General features: G+C 33.4%; 1 long non-coding RNA gene across 2 annotated transcripts in view; it reads left to right on the top strand.

Annotated features, from left to right (window-relative positions):
• LOC107196753 overlaps nt 1-10,980 on the top strand; it is a 56,856-nt gene extending 45,876 nt beyond the window's left edge. For both annotated transcript variants that reach the window (XR_003044473.1, XR_003044474.1), the window contains exon 5: nt 10,767-10,980. This is a non-coding gene — a long non-coding RNA (uncharacterized LOC107196753). The remainder of the gene's footprint in view (nt 1-10,766) is intronic.
• Nucleotides 10,981-19,033: the final 8,053 nt, after the last annotated feature.

Consider the following 19,033-nt stretch of genomic DNA (forward strand, 5'->3'; position numbering starts at 1 on the left):
GAATTCTAGAATATTACTCAACACTACATGGTGTTGTGAAAGCCAATATTTTAGAGTGTAAGCCTCATGTGGCTGGATTTTATCTTATTATTCCCTGTATCTCTGGTTCTAGAATAGAATGCACAAAGAAGTTGCTCAGCAAATATTTGTTAAATTTAAATTAGTTAATTCTGCATTTTGTGCTTCGTTATCTTTGGTTTAGCTGTGGGTGCATAAAAATCAAACTAGAACATTTTAGATAAGGTTAGTCACAATATTTTCATTAACTTTTTCCCCCTTGAGATATGAAAGAAAAGATTAATATTTCCCAAAATGTGGCATGTGTCAAATTATCTCCTATGGTAGATATTTGAAGAAGATCCCTGTGATATTTCACCCTGTTCTCATGAAAGTACTTAGAAAAAAATGTCAGCATTCAATTCTTATTCTTTAGAGATTTTTTGGATCCTCATTATAATAGTTAAAGGCTACTTGTATCTAGAAATACATTATAAAAATATTTTAACAATAAATGTCCTTGAACTGGATCGTATCAGGTTTTGTAGATTCTAAAATTTGTAATTTACATTAGTAGCATTTGAGATGGGTCATGAGATTTTTATTATAAATTAAACAATCACTGCTGAAATAATAAGTATTAAAGGTAATTTGGATGTCATTAAATATAAAATGAGGAAATGACTGATAAAGAATATTGTAAATAATGATCTTAGAAATCTCAAAAACTTTAAAAGCCATTGTGCAATTTATTAAATTCTTTCTTTTAGGATTCGTGGTCATGAAAGCACAATATACACAATTTTAAAAAGTTGGTCTTCCTAATCTAGAAATACAATGCACCTGATATAAAAATAATCCCCCACTACGCACCATCCATAAATTTTGATAAGATGTAACAAAGAAATATACACACATGTACCAAAAAATATGTTCAAGAATAGTCACAGCAGCATTGTTGAAAGCAACCTAATTTACATCAACAAAGGAATGGATATGTAATATGTAATAATCATACAATAGAATATTATACAATTATGAAAATAAATAAAATAGCATTACATGTATCTATTCATCTAAATGGATGAATCACACATATAAATATTGAAGAAAATTAAGGAACAAGTCATAGAAGAATACATATAGCTTAAAATTTTAAAAACATACAAAGCCATATATAGACTATATGTTCATGTATATATATTTATGTGCACATATATGTGTACATTTGTGTATATATATGTGCATATACATGAGAAAGATTCAATAAATGTTGGAAGAAAAAATGTCAAAATTAGATTAGTTAAATTTTAAATTACTGAGATTGGTTACTACCTGGTTTTAAGGAGTGAAAAAAATGCTACCAAGGAAGAATAAAGCAGGGGTTTAAATTATATTATATTTGTAATATTATATTTCTTATATTTTCATGTTATATTATTTTCATCTGTCATATTACTTTCATATTCCAAAAAATGTCTCATATATTTCACAATAATTTTAAAATTATTAAATAATTAATATAATTTCTTACAGCTACAAAGTGGTCTTCCCTTCCTTACCTGTAGTCATCAAATAAGAAATCTAAATTTTGTGGTCCATTCTTATCAAATATTATTGATTATGGAGGGAAAGAATAGCAAGAATGTAATATTTGACCTCATGTAGACTGTGAACAACCTTCTCATTAGCTGCAGTTTACTATCCAAGCTCTTAAGCCTAATTTAAGAGATCCTTCACTTTTTAGCCTTATCTGCTTCTGCAGCCACTTTCTACACATCCCCAATGTTGCATCAAATTATCATTGTCTCCAAATCATAAATTACAGCATATATTTGGTAGGTTGAGATGCCTTGTTCTCCTTGGCTAAAACAATCCGACGACTTTAAAAAGACAACCTAATTTTGGGGGGCGGGAGGGAAGTATAGATTTTATTTCTGAGACCCCAAGAATGGTTAATGTTTCCTCTGAGCAACAACTGCTTTGGTTCATGTCTCTGTTCCAGAGATCACAGGTTACTTGCCCTCATCTGTGCTCATGTCTATATTTCTAACTAAAGTGTGAGCATCTAAAGAGTGGGAGGGGTGATTCAGAATTTCTAATGCTAGGAATTTGAGTACATAATGATCCTAGGATGGAACAGCAGAGTCTCACAAATGGTTTTTGTGTTATGGCATTCTGAGAATGGACCCTAATATTTCCAAATATTTGATGACTAGAAGAGTGCTTATTCTGTGCACGTAAGTAGTTTTTTGCTTCATCTTAGGGCAGATACATACTTCTTCAGAAAAATTTCATAGTCCTGCAAAATAATAGAGAACGTTTTCTTGGTCATAAAAAAGGTATCTTCTTTCTACACTGAAAGACAATAGCCTTGAAGCATGGTGGTGGGCTGGGGCCCAGCTCTGAAGTGAACTCTACAAACTCTAATCTTGCTCTGAGAGCAGATTGCAGATTGCTTTTCTGTACTATAATTTTTTTACTTTAAGTCAATCAGTAAAATAATACTGCCTGATCTTATTTACATTTGGAACAGTAACTATGATAGCATTTGAAATATATCAGTAAGTAGAAACAGAGTTGCCTGGAAGAGTCGATCATAAAACTGGAGGTAAATTTTATATTTTTAGAAGTATTGCTAGAATATCTGGCAGATTTGAAAACCAACCACCCATATAGATTTATGGAAAATGTAAGTGTCCCTTTGGGTTTTCCAAAAATTATATGGGAAAGGGAAACTAGTAGAAGAATGAACTTTCCACAACCCTGGAAACAGGGCAGATGATGGCAAAAGTGACATTATTTTATATTCTCGGTTTGTGAGTTCTGAGAATAACATGAGCTTACAATTGAATAAATAATTTAATGGAGAAAAGAATTAAACATTTTTTTACAATGGTATTAAGAAGTTTTTGGAATAGACTTTAAAAAGAGCCTTGTTAAAAGGACGTTAATTTGTTGACTCTGTATCTATCCACGGACATGTCATCCCTTCCAGTGGTTACAGCCTAGGAAAAATGCTACCTATGTTGTTACTCTTTTGTTTCCCTGCAGTAGTAGATTTCTATATCAGTTGTCTTTAACATATAAAATAAACAAATGTCAGAATAGAAAAGATCATAACTAGTAACTATATTAGTAATTATACATTCCTTACATGAGCTTGTAAAAGAGGTGTTTTGGTTATCTCTATTTTTACTTCTGAGGAAAATGAAGCTTAGAGAGATCAAATTATATTCCCCAAAGCATCATGGCCTCTTAGAAGGCTGCTGTGAGTTGATCTCATGTCTTCTATTCCAGAACCCAACCTTTTTCTTTTGTACCACACTGTGTCCATCTAGGTACAAAAAGGAAAACTTTATATGTAGGTTATTTCCCTCTAGCCACACAATTCTTGTTTATGTCTAGCCCCTCTTTGTGTGTGGCATTTGCATTGTAGCTCTCATTTTAGCAATGTCCAAATTGGGTCCAAGTTGACATTTCTTGAAATCCTTCAGCCACTGAGGAAATAATTGCTTTCATGTTTTAGAAAGATCGCTTCCCACTCCAAGGCAGGATGACCTGTATCTTAGCCCCACACTGAACAACGAACAGCAGGTGTGTGACTCCTGCACAACTCCTCAGTTCTTGCTGCTTTCTGCTTCTTAACCTGAAGGCTGACCCTGTTTTTGACTTATTTTTTGAACGTGATCTGCTCATATTAACTCTTAACTCTTTGAAATGGAATGGTATAAAATGTATTTACTTGTAGCAATGACTTTAGACCTTACACTAAAAGTTCTGTTTTTTTTTTTCGTGTAGTCCATCCCCTACCCTAATTTTAAGAGGCGGGACACTAAATTACACTAAAATAAACTCTACTAACCTAGAATCTGGTGTAGGACATAATCGTTTGAGTAAAGAAGATGAATTTATTTATTTTGTCTTTCCTGTAGTACATATACAAAGCAAATTATGTGAAAGAAGCCTTCTGAGAAAAAAGATTCTTCGACGATTAAAGAGCAATAGGAACATTTCTCTCTCTTTGTAACCTACTTGTGCAGAAAAGCTTTGATGAGTATTTCTCCCAATAAAGATGAGGACCCTAAAAAATGTTCTTTGAAGTTTGAGAGCTTTTCTATGTTCTGGAAAAATTCTTATCTGGGATTCCTGAATGGTTGGAGTACAAACAAGTGTCTCACACTGTGTTGTGCTGGTTTTTTTTAGCGTGATCTGCTCATATAACTCTTAACTCTTTTGAAATGGAATGGATAAAAATTTTTTTACTTGTAGCAATGACTTTAAACCTTACACTAAAAGTTCTGTTTTTTTTTTCGTGTAGTCCATCCCCTACCCTAATTTTAAGAGGCGGGACACTAAATTACACTAAAATAAACTCTACTAACCTAGAATCTGGTGTAGGACATAATCGTTTGAGTAAAGAAGATGAATTTATTTATTTTGTCTTTCCTGTAGTACATATACAAAGCAAATTATGTGAAAGAAGCCTTCTGAGAAAAAAGATTCTTCGACGATTAAAGAGCAATAGGAACATTTCTCTCTCTTTGTAACCTACTTGTGCAGAAAAGCTTTGATGAGTATTTCTCCCAATAAAGATGAGGACCCTAAAAAATGTTCTTTGAAGTTTGAGAGCTTTTCTATGTTCTGGAAAAATTCTTATCTGGGATTCCTGAATGGTTGGAGTACAAACAAGTGTCTCACACTGTGTTGTGCTGGGCTTAAATATGGTCTGGGGAGGATGCAGGTAGACTATAACCAGTGTCCTGGGGCTCAGGGCAGGCAACAAAAAGAAGTTCTGGGAAGGTTACATTATGCAATGCAGAACACAGAGTTTACTTGAGAGAGAGAGGTGTACTGGAAGAACTACCACACAGAAAATTTACCAAACTAAAAACACTCAAAAGATGACACAGAGTGAACTGCTGGTAAGAGCCAAGGGTGAATATGACAGCCCTTCTTTGGAACCAGAGCAGAAGGAAGGAAGCCTAGAGAGAGAGTCACCTACAACAAGAGGACTATGGCAGCAGAAGCCCATGTTTCACAACACTTGAGAGCGCATAGATCATGAAGTGTTGCCACAGTCAGGTAGGAAGAACTTTCCAGTGACTAAAGAGCAGACTTTATTCCTGTTTTCCCAGCATTTAGGCAACCCTGATAGCTGATTATCACACATCCTCCTTTATTACTGTGGGCTGTCCCAGCCAAATAAATGCCAGAGAAGACTACCAAATCCCTCTCTACTTTCTTGGTGATTTTTTTTCTTTTTATTACAATAGAGCTCTATCTAAATGCTAATATGACTTTTAGCTGGACAGCTATTGGTTATAATGAGAACATCCTGAATTTGAATATTTACCAAAGAGAGATCCAGTTTTAAATTGGACATCATGTGGTGGAAAAAAATAATTAGACTTTTAATATCAATCTGATTCATTTTTCATAGTAGAGGAGGAACAAGAAATTGTCAGATGATAATTCATGTAAATAAAGCACATTTAACATTTAGATTTTAAAGTAAGCCTATTAGATTGTAAGTGCCATATGGGCAGTATTTTGTTTGATTTTCTGACTACTGAATTCTGAGTGACTAGAACACTGATTATTAAGTGTTCAATAAATATTTGAACAAATGCTTGAACTTTCACATATGTGGTAATGACTAAATGATATCATGTTTGACAAGGGATATCACCACAAATCCTACAAGATATTAAGAAGCTAAATGTCTTGAACAATCTTTATTCTGATAAATTTGATAACCTAGACAAAATAAATAAATTGCTTGAAAATAAATTTCAAAATTAGACATAAAATAATGTAAAGTCTGAATTGTCTGGTATCTTGTAAAGAAATTAAATTTGAAGTTTCTTTACACAAAAAAAGCTTCAGACCTGGATGGTATTTAAAATATTTAAAGAAGGAGAAAATAATTATACCAATTTTAAATGACTTCTTTCAGAAAATGGAGAAAGAGGAAATAATACTAGAAACATATATCTTGTTTGTATATTTGTAAGGTGCCGATTTTTCCTTGATTAATATACAAATTCAACATAATCCCCCCCAAAATTACTGATTTTTGTGTGTACATGTGAAAATTAAGTTGAATCTAGTTGAAATTAGAAGACTTTCAATAACTAAAACAAGCTTAAAGAACACAAATGAAGACATCCATTCTTACTATGAAGCTGTAAAAAGCAAGACAATGCAGTATGGGTACATGAATATGAAAACCATCTAACTGAATGTTATCAATTGTTTACCACCACTTGCCAGTCCTATAACTTCATAACAATTCTTCCTAATTAAGTTTTCAGTCTGGGCTACAGTAAGTTAGGAAATTCATCACACTTTTCCTCTAACAATATCAATAAAATACAAAGAGAATGTAAGTACATTAAAAAATTTGAGCAACTGTTATAGATAGACAATCTAAAAATGAATAAATGCAAGTGGTTAACAGAATGTAGAGTGCTGAAACTCATTGTCAATCAAAGAAATGGAAATTAAGATAACAGTGAGATCCTATTTTATATCCACTAGATTGTTAAAATTTATAAATTGGATTATGACAAGGCTTTAGGAAAACACGAATCCCTTTGCATTGCTAGTCACACTATGTAATATAATATAGTAGCCATTCTCATTATAAATATCAATCTGTAAATCAAGTATCAAAATATCCTACAGTCCTACAGTTCTACTCTTGAGTGTATACCTAGAGAAATTCTTACATGGGAGCATAAAAGCTCATCTATAAGATGGTTTGTGGTAATGTGAAGCAGTGAGCACCCTAGATATTCATCACTGAAGAAACAGAAAAGAAAGTGGTATACATATACTATGGAATTCTATTAGATATTAGCAACAACTAAATAAATGCTAATACAACAATATGGCTCAATCATAAAAATATAATTCTGGCTAAAATAAAAAAAAAAAAAAAACAACCTGTACCTCAATAAGATCTAGGCAAATTTCAATGCATGTACACACAACAGAAATATAGTCTAACAAAAATAGATACACATCAAACTCATAAAGGTTGCCTATCGGTGGGAGGAAAGTGTGAGTGAAGATTATGGTTAAAAGAAAGTAACCAAATAAGTATAAAAGTCAAAAAGACCTTGAACCAATGATTATAGCATTCCACAAAATAGGGAGTTTTGTTAATTCAACTTTCTGTCTGCCCTCAAGATTCAAAAAAACATGAATCAATCAATAAGTAATGGCATATCCATATGATGATGCACCCAATGTAGTTAAGTCATTGCTGTGTAAAAAATATAAGCCAATTTAGTGGCTTAAAACAATGTACATTTATTATCTCACAGTTTCCCTGGGTCAGGAGTCCAGGCATGGCTTTGCTTGATTCTGTGCTCAAGTTTTCACAAGGCTGCAATCGAAGCATCAGCCAAGCCGTATTCTTATCTGAGGGTTGAGGGGGAAAAATCCACTTCTAAGTTCATTTGGTTGTAGGTGGGAGTAATTTTCTTACAGCTGTATTGGTGAGGCCTTTTTTTTCTTGCTGTCAGCAAGGATGCCTCTAAGCTTCTACGACTGCCCTTGGGTCTTTACACTTGGCCCCCTTGAAAAGCCTCTCATAACATCACAGCTTACTTCTTCAAAGCCATCTGCCAAACAGAATCTTATATTAAGAAATGTAATCATGAAAGTGACATCTCTTCACCTTTCCATGTGATGTAACCTAATCCAGGCAGTGGCATTCTATCGCTTTTGCATATTCTATTGGTTGAAAGCACATTCTGCTTACTCTCAAGCACAGTGGGTGACATGAGGATATAATTTATCTGAGGTCACTCTAAGATGTGTCCTCCACACTGTGTAAACTTCGAAATGACTGAGGCACTTCTAACTTTAATTTATGGACAGATTTCTACATTCCATTCAGTGCAACAGCAAGGTGAAGAACCAAGTAAATATATTATCACTATGATAATTATATGTGTGCATTTATTTAAATTCATAGATGAGTTTTAAAAAGATGAACAAAAAATTGGTAATAATGATTATTTCTGCAGTCAGTGAGTTGGGAAGACAAGGAAAGTAATGAAACAGTAGTTATCATCCTTTTGCGTATTTTCCATTTGTGTGAGGTTCCTATAGTAACTTTCCAATGTACATAGAGTAGGTTTTCAAGAAGTAAATAAAATTTCCTATAGAAAACATTTAAAAAATTTCAAAATGAAAGACTGCATAATATATAAGCTAAAATAAATCAGAAATATATTAGGATCAAAGATTTTCTTCTTATCTGGAATTATATATGACAAAGGATTGAAGATATGTTTATAATCATGGACTTTTGAAAATCAAAGCTCCAAGTATAAAAGATAAGTTGCTTTTCATCACATGAAAGCACATTTTAAGAGACTAAATAAATGTAAACTAATTGATAATTGTTAACTTCTATGGATAATTTAAAAAATCCTCTAAATGGAAATTTGAAAATTTATTTTACCATCAGTATTTTGATTAGCATCATATACTCTATTTATTTTAAGAATCACTCTAGTAGATTTGATCGACATTCAACTTGGATACATTCTAGTATTTTTACTAAAATGGAAAGAATATTTTTATATTTCAGTCATCAAGGAATTGGTATTCTAAGAAACACAGTAACGCACTTCAGGATTCACCCCACTATATTAATACTATATTTACATCTCAGAGAGAGTAGACACCATGCTTTTCATCTGTGTACTTTCATTATCTATCAGAGTGATTGGATCTTAATTGGTGTTCAATAAATATTTGTTGAACATTTGAAAAAAGTGTGATAGAGAGTAGTGAGATTGGTTTTCACAAAAAATCTGTAAGCGTAAGAAAATGATCAATATTTGTCTCATAAATATCATCATCTCTGGTTCTGAATGCCTTAAATATTCTGAAAGTGACACTTAAGAAGGCAAAATTCTGTCCATCATCTAAAATGTCACCCATAGTTTTCCACTTAGTATCTAGGCACAGAGATACCTCCGATTAGAAAGTTCTAGGGAACAAAGCTGCCTTGAACAATTTTAGTCTGGGATAATAATGAAGCTTTTCTCTTCCTAGCACTGGATTAGAATAATAGTAACTAAGAGCAAACAAGGGGAAATGGTACTAACTTAGAAGTCTTCTATATTTTCCAGATATTCTCCAGAACACATATTCCTTTGTTAGGCCACATTTTCAGGTTTCAGATACAGGAAACACTTTTTGTGGATACAAAAACTTCTCTACTAGCAGTATCGCACTGGCTCACAGACCCACATGTATGTGTGGTATGTGCATACATGTATGTATATATGTGTATACAAATGTAAACACTTTCCTAAGTGTTAGTCATGGTTTTAAGTACTCATAAATATTGTAATTTATTATTTATGACATCCTTACAAGGTAGATTCCATTGATATCCTCAGCTGAGGAAATGAAGCACAGAAAGATTAAGTTGTTTCCCTTTTTCTTAGGACTAATAAATGCCAGAGTCAAAAGCAAACCTGAGCAATTTGATGTCAGAGTCCCAGCTCTCAAACAGCTGCTCTAAGTGTGCTAAACCTTCTGGCTGGGAGAACCATATTGTTGAGAATAAGACTAAGAGCATGCAACCATCCATAACCCTTTAGCCCAAAGTGTGATGGAAAAGAAGCAGTCCAATCAAGAACACATTTCTGTGCTTACTTCTTTAAGAAAGAAGTTTTTGATAACAAAGTATATCATTGAAATACCCCTTTATAGCAGTGGAATTACAATTTTGTAAACATTCAAGCTGGTGTGCTTTGTCTCATAAATATACTTTGGAACCATGTGATTTGCTTATCTTAAAAGCTTTCTCATTTTTAATATGACTTCTTCCAACCCTTGAAGAAAAAAAATCTGCCTTGCACTTATGTAGTGCTTACATTTCAAATACTCCTTATTATCACTGTGCTCTAGATTTGCTATCAGGGGTATTGGGAAATAGGAAGTAAATGTTGGTATATGTATCTAGGTTATGTTTATATTTTATGCTCTTTGTGAATATAAGTTTAAACTTACAAAGTAGACAAGTAGGTTTTATGCTAAGAAATAAATACAAACTCATAAAAATTAAAATTTATGTTTAAGAGGTATCATATTTAAATTATTCCATTATAGACTGTTAGTGCCACTTATGTCTACTTCCTCACATCTTTCCAGCATAGAATATCCCACTTTATCATAAAAAGGTAAAGGAGTGTTTCGAACAAAAGTTTTGGTTATTGGCAAATTTTAAAATATCTTTTATTTATTTATACTTCTGTGCTTTCCTACCTCCATGCAATGTATATCCATTAAAATATACCCACCTTTACTTTTAAAAATTCTGATTCTTGACAGCACACATCTCAGTCTATTCATACTTTATTATAATTATTATCAGTAACTTTCTAGTGTGAAGCTTAATTTTTGCAAGAACATAAAAAAGGGTTATGGATGGTTGCATGCTTTTAGGCTCATGAAACTGTCATAAGAGGCTGAATATACTGATTGTAGTAAATGTCCATAGACTCCAGAAGAAACAGAATAGATTTACAATGCACAGATGCTGTACTCCCACCATCAGAAGCAGGGAGTATTTTAGGACCAGAATCAAATGGGAAAATTCAGAAGTTTACATTAGACCTTGTGATAACAAGGATTGGAACTTGATTGCTTTTATAGCCAATAATTATCAAGAGAAGAATCTGGTTGTCATCAATTCATAATACCAAAGTTGTTTGTGTATCTTATACTTTTAGGTTGGAGAGGCACTGCATTCACTGGAAGCTTGGACTTTCCTGATGAAAGCAGAAGCATAAGGCACTTGGAGGGAGACAGAATAATGATGTTGGTAACGCTTGCAACCTCTCTTGGATGTGTAGGAGAATAAAAGTTTAGAGAGTTACTGGGGGTTTGTTAGAAGGAGGAATGAGCATTTCCATTGTTATGTGTCTGACTGTATGGTAAGGGGAAGCAAGGGATTAGTGAGCTATGCACAGAATTACTACCTCTGTGGATAGCCCCTCCATAAATCAATAAAAGTCATCTGATTTCCTTAACTTTCTTCTTCAAGGGATCAGGGCTGCCTCATTTTTAAAGAATGGAAATACACATTTGGAGTCAGCATATATTTCATGTTCCTGAGATTGTTCCAAGATTTGCTTGAATCTTGCTTTTTTGCCCTTAGCATTTCTAGGTCCATTCTGGTTGCTTTCCCTGCATTCTGTTCTCCTGGGTGTGCAAATGAGCCACAGGCCTGCTATGTGTCCACCGGGGATGCAAAAGTTGCCAAAGTCCTCCAGACAGAAACTTATTTGACTTTTACTGAAAGGGAAAAAACAGGTTCCTTAATGTAATTCTAACTTCTCCTTTAAAATAAGGCATAACCATAAATTAGTTTAAAAATCCTCATGGAATGCTTCAGAAATCAGTGGATATATGAGGGTCAAGATAAGGCAAAAGGTGTTTTTAAAACTGACATCCCAGAAAAACACATACTAATGAGTGTTGCCCTCTTCAAAGTGATTGCCTGAGGAGGCTCTCCTCCATTTTAACAGTGCTGCCATGGCTCGAAATTGTGTTGAACCTCTTTTAAAATTGCCTTCAGAGTTAGTTTACAAACCACATAAGAAAATCATTACTTTATGGTTATACCTCATAAAGTTCCATAAAGGAAATAGGAAAAAACAAAGTGAAACTAATGGGGTATGGCTTTACCCATCCATAAAACTGGCTGAAAGATGAGCTTTGTATCCTTTCCAGAATATTGACAGCTGATGTTCCTTTGAATATACAGTAGAAAGAGAAACAGGTAAGTCTTAACAAAAAGTATCTGATGCCTATGTGCCTAATTACGCAGGTCTCCATAAAATCTGGCAACATAGAGAATATGTTTTTATAGGTTATAGATGAGTTTAGTATTACATTTATTTATCTGTGTTTCATGACTGGATGGATGCCTTTGTAGAATCATTGGTGGGAGTGCAAATTATTCTATAAGGAAGGTGATCTATTCCCATGTAAACAACTCTGATGGCTTAATTACCTTTACCCACATGGGTAACTACCATAGTTTAGGCTTTCATCAGTTTTTACCTTCTTTACTACTGTTCCCCACTATCAGATCTCTGTGTTTCTAACCCCCTGCCTAAACTGTGGACAAAATAACCTTTCTAAAGTGTAAATCCGAATATGACACTTCCTATTAAAACCTTGCAATGACCACCTTTTATCTTCAAGATGAAGCTTGCTACTTACTATGATATTCAAATCTTTCACAATCTGTCCCTTTTTAGACTTTAGATTGATTAATTTAGTCTTGCTACATCCCCATTTCTCCTAATTGTCCTCTAGACTGATGGACTTGTTTCCAGGAAAGCACTGTTCTCTGCCTAGTTTCTAGAACTTCATACACACTTTTTCATACATGCTACTCTAAATGCCTATGATTTTAATGTACAGAACAGCTATCATCCCCCAGTAGTCTTCTCTTATTCTAGAGAAAGACATAGAAATATATCTTTCTAGCAGTGGTTTTTATTATGGATCCCTAATGTGTATTATTTAAAATGCTGGTTTCTTGGACAATCCTAAAGGCCATTACTCATTAGGTCAAATTGTGCCCAAGAATCCATATTACTTAAAAAGGACTCAAATGTAGCTTTTAATATAATATTTTGAGAAATCCTTTGGGATATGCCCTCATTGCCCTTAATCACAGTATGAGAGAATTTTGATTCTCCTCTAAAACTCCTACCATAAATAGATGATTAAACTCAGTATTAACCAAATAGAGAAAGAATTGTTGAATAATTAATTCAGATGAAATATCCACAAGCTCTGGTACTCTATTTTGATAGCTAGAACACAAAGATGGTTGCAAATAATTATATCTCTTTTTGTGCGTGCATGCATGCTGCTCTTCCTAAAGGGAGGAACATTATATTATCTGGTATTGTGATTGTTTTGAACAATGCAATGACAAGGAAATAACATTCAAAGACTTCTGAGTATAAGCAGCATTATGAAAGTCTGGCAGCTTCAGCATGTTCTCTTTTAGGACAATCATGAAACTCAGGCACTATGTAATGAGAAGCCCAGGTTACAGGAAGGGGCTATGCATGTGCTCTCCAGTCAACAGCTCCAAATGAGTTTCTAACTGACAGCCAAAATCAATTGTCTGCCAAATGAGAGGCATCTTGGTCCATTGCAGCCTAATCAAGCCTTCAGAAGACTGCATCTCTAGCAAACATCAGGAGGAACAGAAGACCATCTAGCTGAGTCCTATGTGCAGAACCATGAGAGGTAACAAAATAGTTGTTTTTTAAAGCCAGCATGCAATAATAGGAGACTCAAACCCACATCCCTTCTTTCCTTTTCTATACTAATGCCACCTCACATGGAAAACCATTCCTCCAATTTTGAAAGCAATATGATTATTAACTGTACTCCTTTAGTGGAACTAATATATAGCTTTTATAAACCAATTTATCCTTTGCTTGTTTTGATTTAAACAAAGGTAGTTATATAGATGTCTCTGATGTTCGTATCACATTTTTTGGCCCATCTCTGACATCAGCTGCATCATGGCTAGCAGTTCCAGCTCACCTTGTGCTGGCTGTCAGCATCTCGTTCTAAGCTCAGATTGCATGGCCTTCCTCTGTACCTAAGACTTCTCTACTTGGAGGGATCTTGCTTGGCCCGTGAATGAGTGCATTTTAACTTCCCAAGGTTGATCCTTCAACCACTGAAGCAAGTAAAAATGGACAAATGTTCCAGCTACCATCTTTCAGATTAAAAATTCTGGATTATTCCATATGGCCCATAGATGTCTTGATTGAAAGAAGATCTTTGCCCACAGTAGCATCTTAGTACCCTCTTTCATTGACTTTTCCTGCTTTACTCTTCCCATATTATTCACTGCTGCTTCCTGAGCTCAATTCACAAATCCTTGTCTTGTAAGGAAATCTCTGAAGTTCTTGTCTCAGACTGTGCTTGAGGGGAATGCCAAATGTATATAGTGACTTATAAGCTAAGGTTATAGACTGAATGTTTGTGTTCATCCCAAATTTATGTTGAAGCCCTAACCCTCTGCATGGCTATATTGGAGACGGAAGGTCTCTAAAGAATATAATTAAGGTGAAATAAAATTATAAGGGTGGGGCCATAATCCAATAGGAGTGTTCTTATGAGAAAAAGACACCAAAAATTGATCTCTCTTTCTCTGTGCTCACACACCAAAGAATGTGAGGCCATATGAGGATGTAGCATTCTATTTTTGTCTTCCTGAGTCTTAACAGATTTGTCTTGATGATTTTGACCAGATATTTTTTTCCTTGGGCCACTGCTAGACAGAAAGCTGTTTTATAACTTTTTTCTGTTCTCTTGTACCTGAGAAAAGCACACAACCCTCAAGAGACTTTCTAAGTGATTTTGCTGCTAGCAACACTCAGAACGTAACTTTAAGATACAAGGAGATTCATTTTGCCGAACTTTTGCTTCATAACCAATACTGTGTTTATGGTATTTTTAAGGTTAGTTCACTTTTGTTCTTTCGTCAGTTTTGCACTCACTGCTTATTTTCTCTTCCAAAAGATAAAAGTCATTACATTGGCTTTTTATATTCTCATGGAAGAGGTTTTCATATTCACTATTATAGTTATTAAGGCAACGCTGAGATCACTTTGCATAGTGAGATTTAAGTCAAATATAATATCAGGAAGTCTTGACCTTTATTTCATCCCATCTTCAGTATTTTGATCATCGGAAACTTAACATCCTTGAATCAGCCCCTTAGTATTTCTCTTCTTGTGAGAATTACCAGTTCTAAATTTAATGGCAGATGCTTTCCCTTAATACTTCTAGCATTATTCTCCACACGAGGGGTTAAAGTTTAGGTATCCTATAATTTCAGGGCCTTTAAATTAGATAAAGTTCTTTAGATAAGTATCTTCTTAGACACACTTAGGATAAGAAGTGCAAAATATTTATTTTTTAATATTGTCATATGGTTAACTTTTGCATCTTAACATGTAAACTTAAAATAATAATGCACCTTTCCTCCATTCCTTTTTTCTGTCAAATAGATAAATAAAGCCATACAATATTTATTGCCACATGTCAGATGCTGTGTTAATGTAATCTTTAAGCTAATCTTTTAATATCGGTATTTTATTATTCTAATTTGCAGTAAAGAAACAGAAGCTCAGACATATGGGGTAACTTTTCTATAATCTCGGAGATGGTAAATGGTAAAATTGGGATTTAAGTCTCTGATCATTTTAATAAAGTATGTTGTCCTCCTACTTAAAACAAAATAATTAAGACAAAATAGTGTATATGCTGATATTTCAGGCAAACCCTTGATAAAAATATTTTTGTCGAATAAATCATTTGGTGACCTCTATTCACAGAAGTTACTGATTCTGCTACTAGAACATAAACTTTTGCCAAATGGAAGGCAGTACATGTACATTATCTAGTTGTAAGGCAAGTATGTTCCTCAACAGGGAGAGCAAGTCTCTGAGAGTTGATCTCAGATTCCTTATCTGTAAAATAATTTTTATCCTTTTATGATTTCAAAGTAGAATAAGTTTATAAAACCTATGAAAATTATCCATTCGCTAGGATTTTATTTTCATTGTATGGTTCTTGAAAACAAGACTTCTAAATGGTGTATGATTACAAATTACAGGCAGTTCTTAACTCTCACATTCTCTACTTTATGTATATATTTACTGTGACCACAGTCACTTCCCTCTGTCTCCCCAATACTGGAAGTTGAGCCTTTCCTCCCTTTCTTATTTTCTCTCTGACTTTGGTCTTTTTTTTTTATTATTTAATGACACGTCATTAACACATTTGCAGGACTTTGTCTCATTTTTTTTTCTTTTTCCCCTGGAAGTTTTCATGTGAAAGAAGGGAGGTGTCAGGGCTGGCGAGAAGCAAATCTTTTTGGATCATAGAGCATATTTAATGGTTTGGGGGAGTAAAGATGTTTCTATATGGTTAACCAAAATATGCATTTCCCCTTTCTGCAAAGAACATCTTCCCCATAATACATTTCCAATCTGGACACACAAAAAATCAATACAGGTATTCGTCAAGACAGTTAGAAAAAAAATACAGGCATGCATAAACTTGTCAACAAATGGAATGACAAATATCACGACAATTGCCATGTTCTGGAGAAGAATGCAAGAGCACTAAATCTTGGTAATAAAAGCTTCTCAGGGAGTCAGGTTAGGACCTCAATAAAAGTTGCTATTTTTTAATAACAAAAATTTGGTACTTAATTTATTCATATTTCAATGACTAAAATTATGGGCTTAGAAGTACTTTTTTATACTATCTAGTCAAGTTTTTTTTTTTAAATACACACTTAAATACTGTGCCCAAAGTCATAAAGCAAGTTAGAAGAGCTGAGACCACTTTTGCAGTTAGATTTCTTGACAATTTTAAATTTTCCCTTTGCACTGTTTCTCTTGCCTCTTTTTGCTAGAAGCAAATTCTCTTAGAAAGCCTCATGACAGTTGTGTAATTTCCTCAGGTACAAGAGGACAGAGAGAGGCCGTGAAGCAACTTTCTATCTAGCAGTGGCCCAAGGACAAGCAAAACTTTGGACAAAAAGATCAAGACAAACCTATAGGAACTTAGGAATCCGAAAATATGGAATAGTTTCTTCTGCTTAAATTAAGATGAGCTATAGGGTGGTGGAAAACTGGGTTTTTATTTCCCCTTTTGAATTAATTTGATTGCTAAAGTGTTATTTTTATAGTGAACGTGCACTGCATATGTAACAAAAAAGAGATGTTGAAGAGAAAATATTTCAATTTTTATGCCATAATAAAAATTTCTATTACTGAAAGTTTATAGAGTGAAAAGTGGGATTTTCCATTGACTATGTTTCCAAAGAGACCTACTAACCTTATTTCTAAGTCTTTATGTCTCTACCTTCTTATCTACTGGGTTCCCCACTTATCTCCAGGAACTTGGCACTATGAGGAATCTCCTTGGGCAGCTCCTAATCCAACTACAGAGGATGTTTTCTTGCTTCTAAATTCATACACTCAATATAGTTTCTAATTAGAGACTCATTAGAAAATGATGCTCTCTACTTCACTAGACTATAACTTGGTGGTTAAACTGACTTTTACTATCTCTGTATTCTCACCTTCTAGTTCAGTGAATAACCCAGACTAAATATGCCAATCAGCATTTGTTCAATTTGAAGGGAAAAAGGAAGGGAAGAAGGGGGAAAAGTGGGGATAAAGAAACAAAGGAGAAAGAACAAGCATTGTTACATATTGTGGTTATAGATTATTTTACAGATTGATTAAACCTCATCTAGGAACACTATAACATGAAAAAGTACACAAACATTATAACAACTTATAGTAATATATTTGTGAGAAATCCATCTCTATATTGCAAAACAAATAGATAACATAACCCTTGAAAACAGACCTGCCTCTACTTTTGAGTATATTAGAGCAAGGCTTATTTAAATTGCTAAGCATTTTGATTTTAACTATTTTAACACTTTTGAAATAGATTAAATTTAGATATAGATTTTAATAATAATTAACATGAACTATTTATGATTATAAAGTCTACAGCTTCCTGAAAATATTATTGTCCTTTAATAGAGTTGAAAATAATTTTCATTAAAACTCAATTTTCTGCCTGCATGATAGAAGGTGACATATCAAACCAAAGTATGCTCTCTAAAGGCCATTGTATATTACCCTATTCCATTAATTAATGATCTAGTTTCTATGAGTTCCATAATGACGTTAGTTAAAAGTTATATTAATATGTCTGGTATCTGATAAGTTCTATTGACATTGAACATTAAAACAAAAGAGAGAGAAAAAAAGAGTGAGAAAAATTCTTTTTCAGGAAAAAATAAAATTTCAAAATTTCCTCCAGATGCTGATTCTTGTATTTTACTACTTATTTTACTAGTTTTGCAGTTATGTTATATTCAGCTTTAATTCTTCCCACTGCAACTTCAGCCTTTTCTTTTTGTTCTCTCCTTGATGAAGATGGGAAACAGCTGGCTGACAACCATCAATATACAGTGTTTTTTACTCAAAAAGAAATGCAAAGATCATTGTTTTCATCTCCACCTGAACTGATTGTTTTCCCAAGTCACTAGAAAGTATAATAGAAAGAGTGGACTAGAAATTGTACAGTATTTTCTCATAGTATACATAGAATATTATATTAGTTTCAGGTATACAACATAGTGATTCAACATTTATATATCTCCCAGTATTATCACAATAATGTGTAGTATCCTTCTGTCACTGTACAAAGTTATTTTAATTTTACTGACTTATTCCCTGTGCTATATATTATACCCTCATGATTTAAATATTTTATAACTGAAAGCTTATACCTTTTATTCTTCATTCTTTTTATTCATCCCTTTAAACATTTCTACTCTGGCAACCATCAGTTTGTTCTCTATATTTATGTCTGTTTCTGATTTGTTATGTTTATTTGTTTTATTTTCAGATATATAAGTGAAATCATATAATATTTGGTTTTTCTCTGTCTGACTTATCCCACTTAGCATACTATACTCTAAGTCTATTCATGTCGCAAAAAGCAAGATTTCATTCTTTTTATTGCTGAGTACTATTCCTTTATATATGTGTGTATGTTTTCTTTTAGTTTTATTGATGGTTTTCTTCACTGTGTAAAAGCATTTTGATGTAGTCCCATTTGTTTATTTTTGTTTTTGTTTTTGTTGTCATTGCCCTGGGAAACATATCCAAAAAATTATTGCTAAGATTGATATCAAACAGTTTTCTGCCATTTATATATTTTTCTAGGAGTTTTATGGTTTCAGGTTTCCAGGTCAATGTTTTTCTGATACGAAAACCAGACAAAGACGAAAGGAGAAAGAAAGAAAGAAAGAAAGAAAGTAAGAAAGAAAGAAAGAAAGAAAGAAAGAAAGAAAGAAAGAAAGAAAGAAAGAAAGAAAGAAAGAAAGAAAGAAAGAAAGGAAGGAAAACAA

This window comes from Pteropus alecto, unplaced genomic scaffold, assembly GCF_000325575.1.
Source record: "Pteropus alecto unplaced genomic scaffold, ASM32557v1 scaffold7, whole genome shotgun sequence".
NCBI lineage: Eukaryota > Metazoa > Chordata > Mammalia > Chiroptera > Pteropodidae > Pteropus > Pteropus alecto.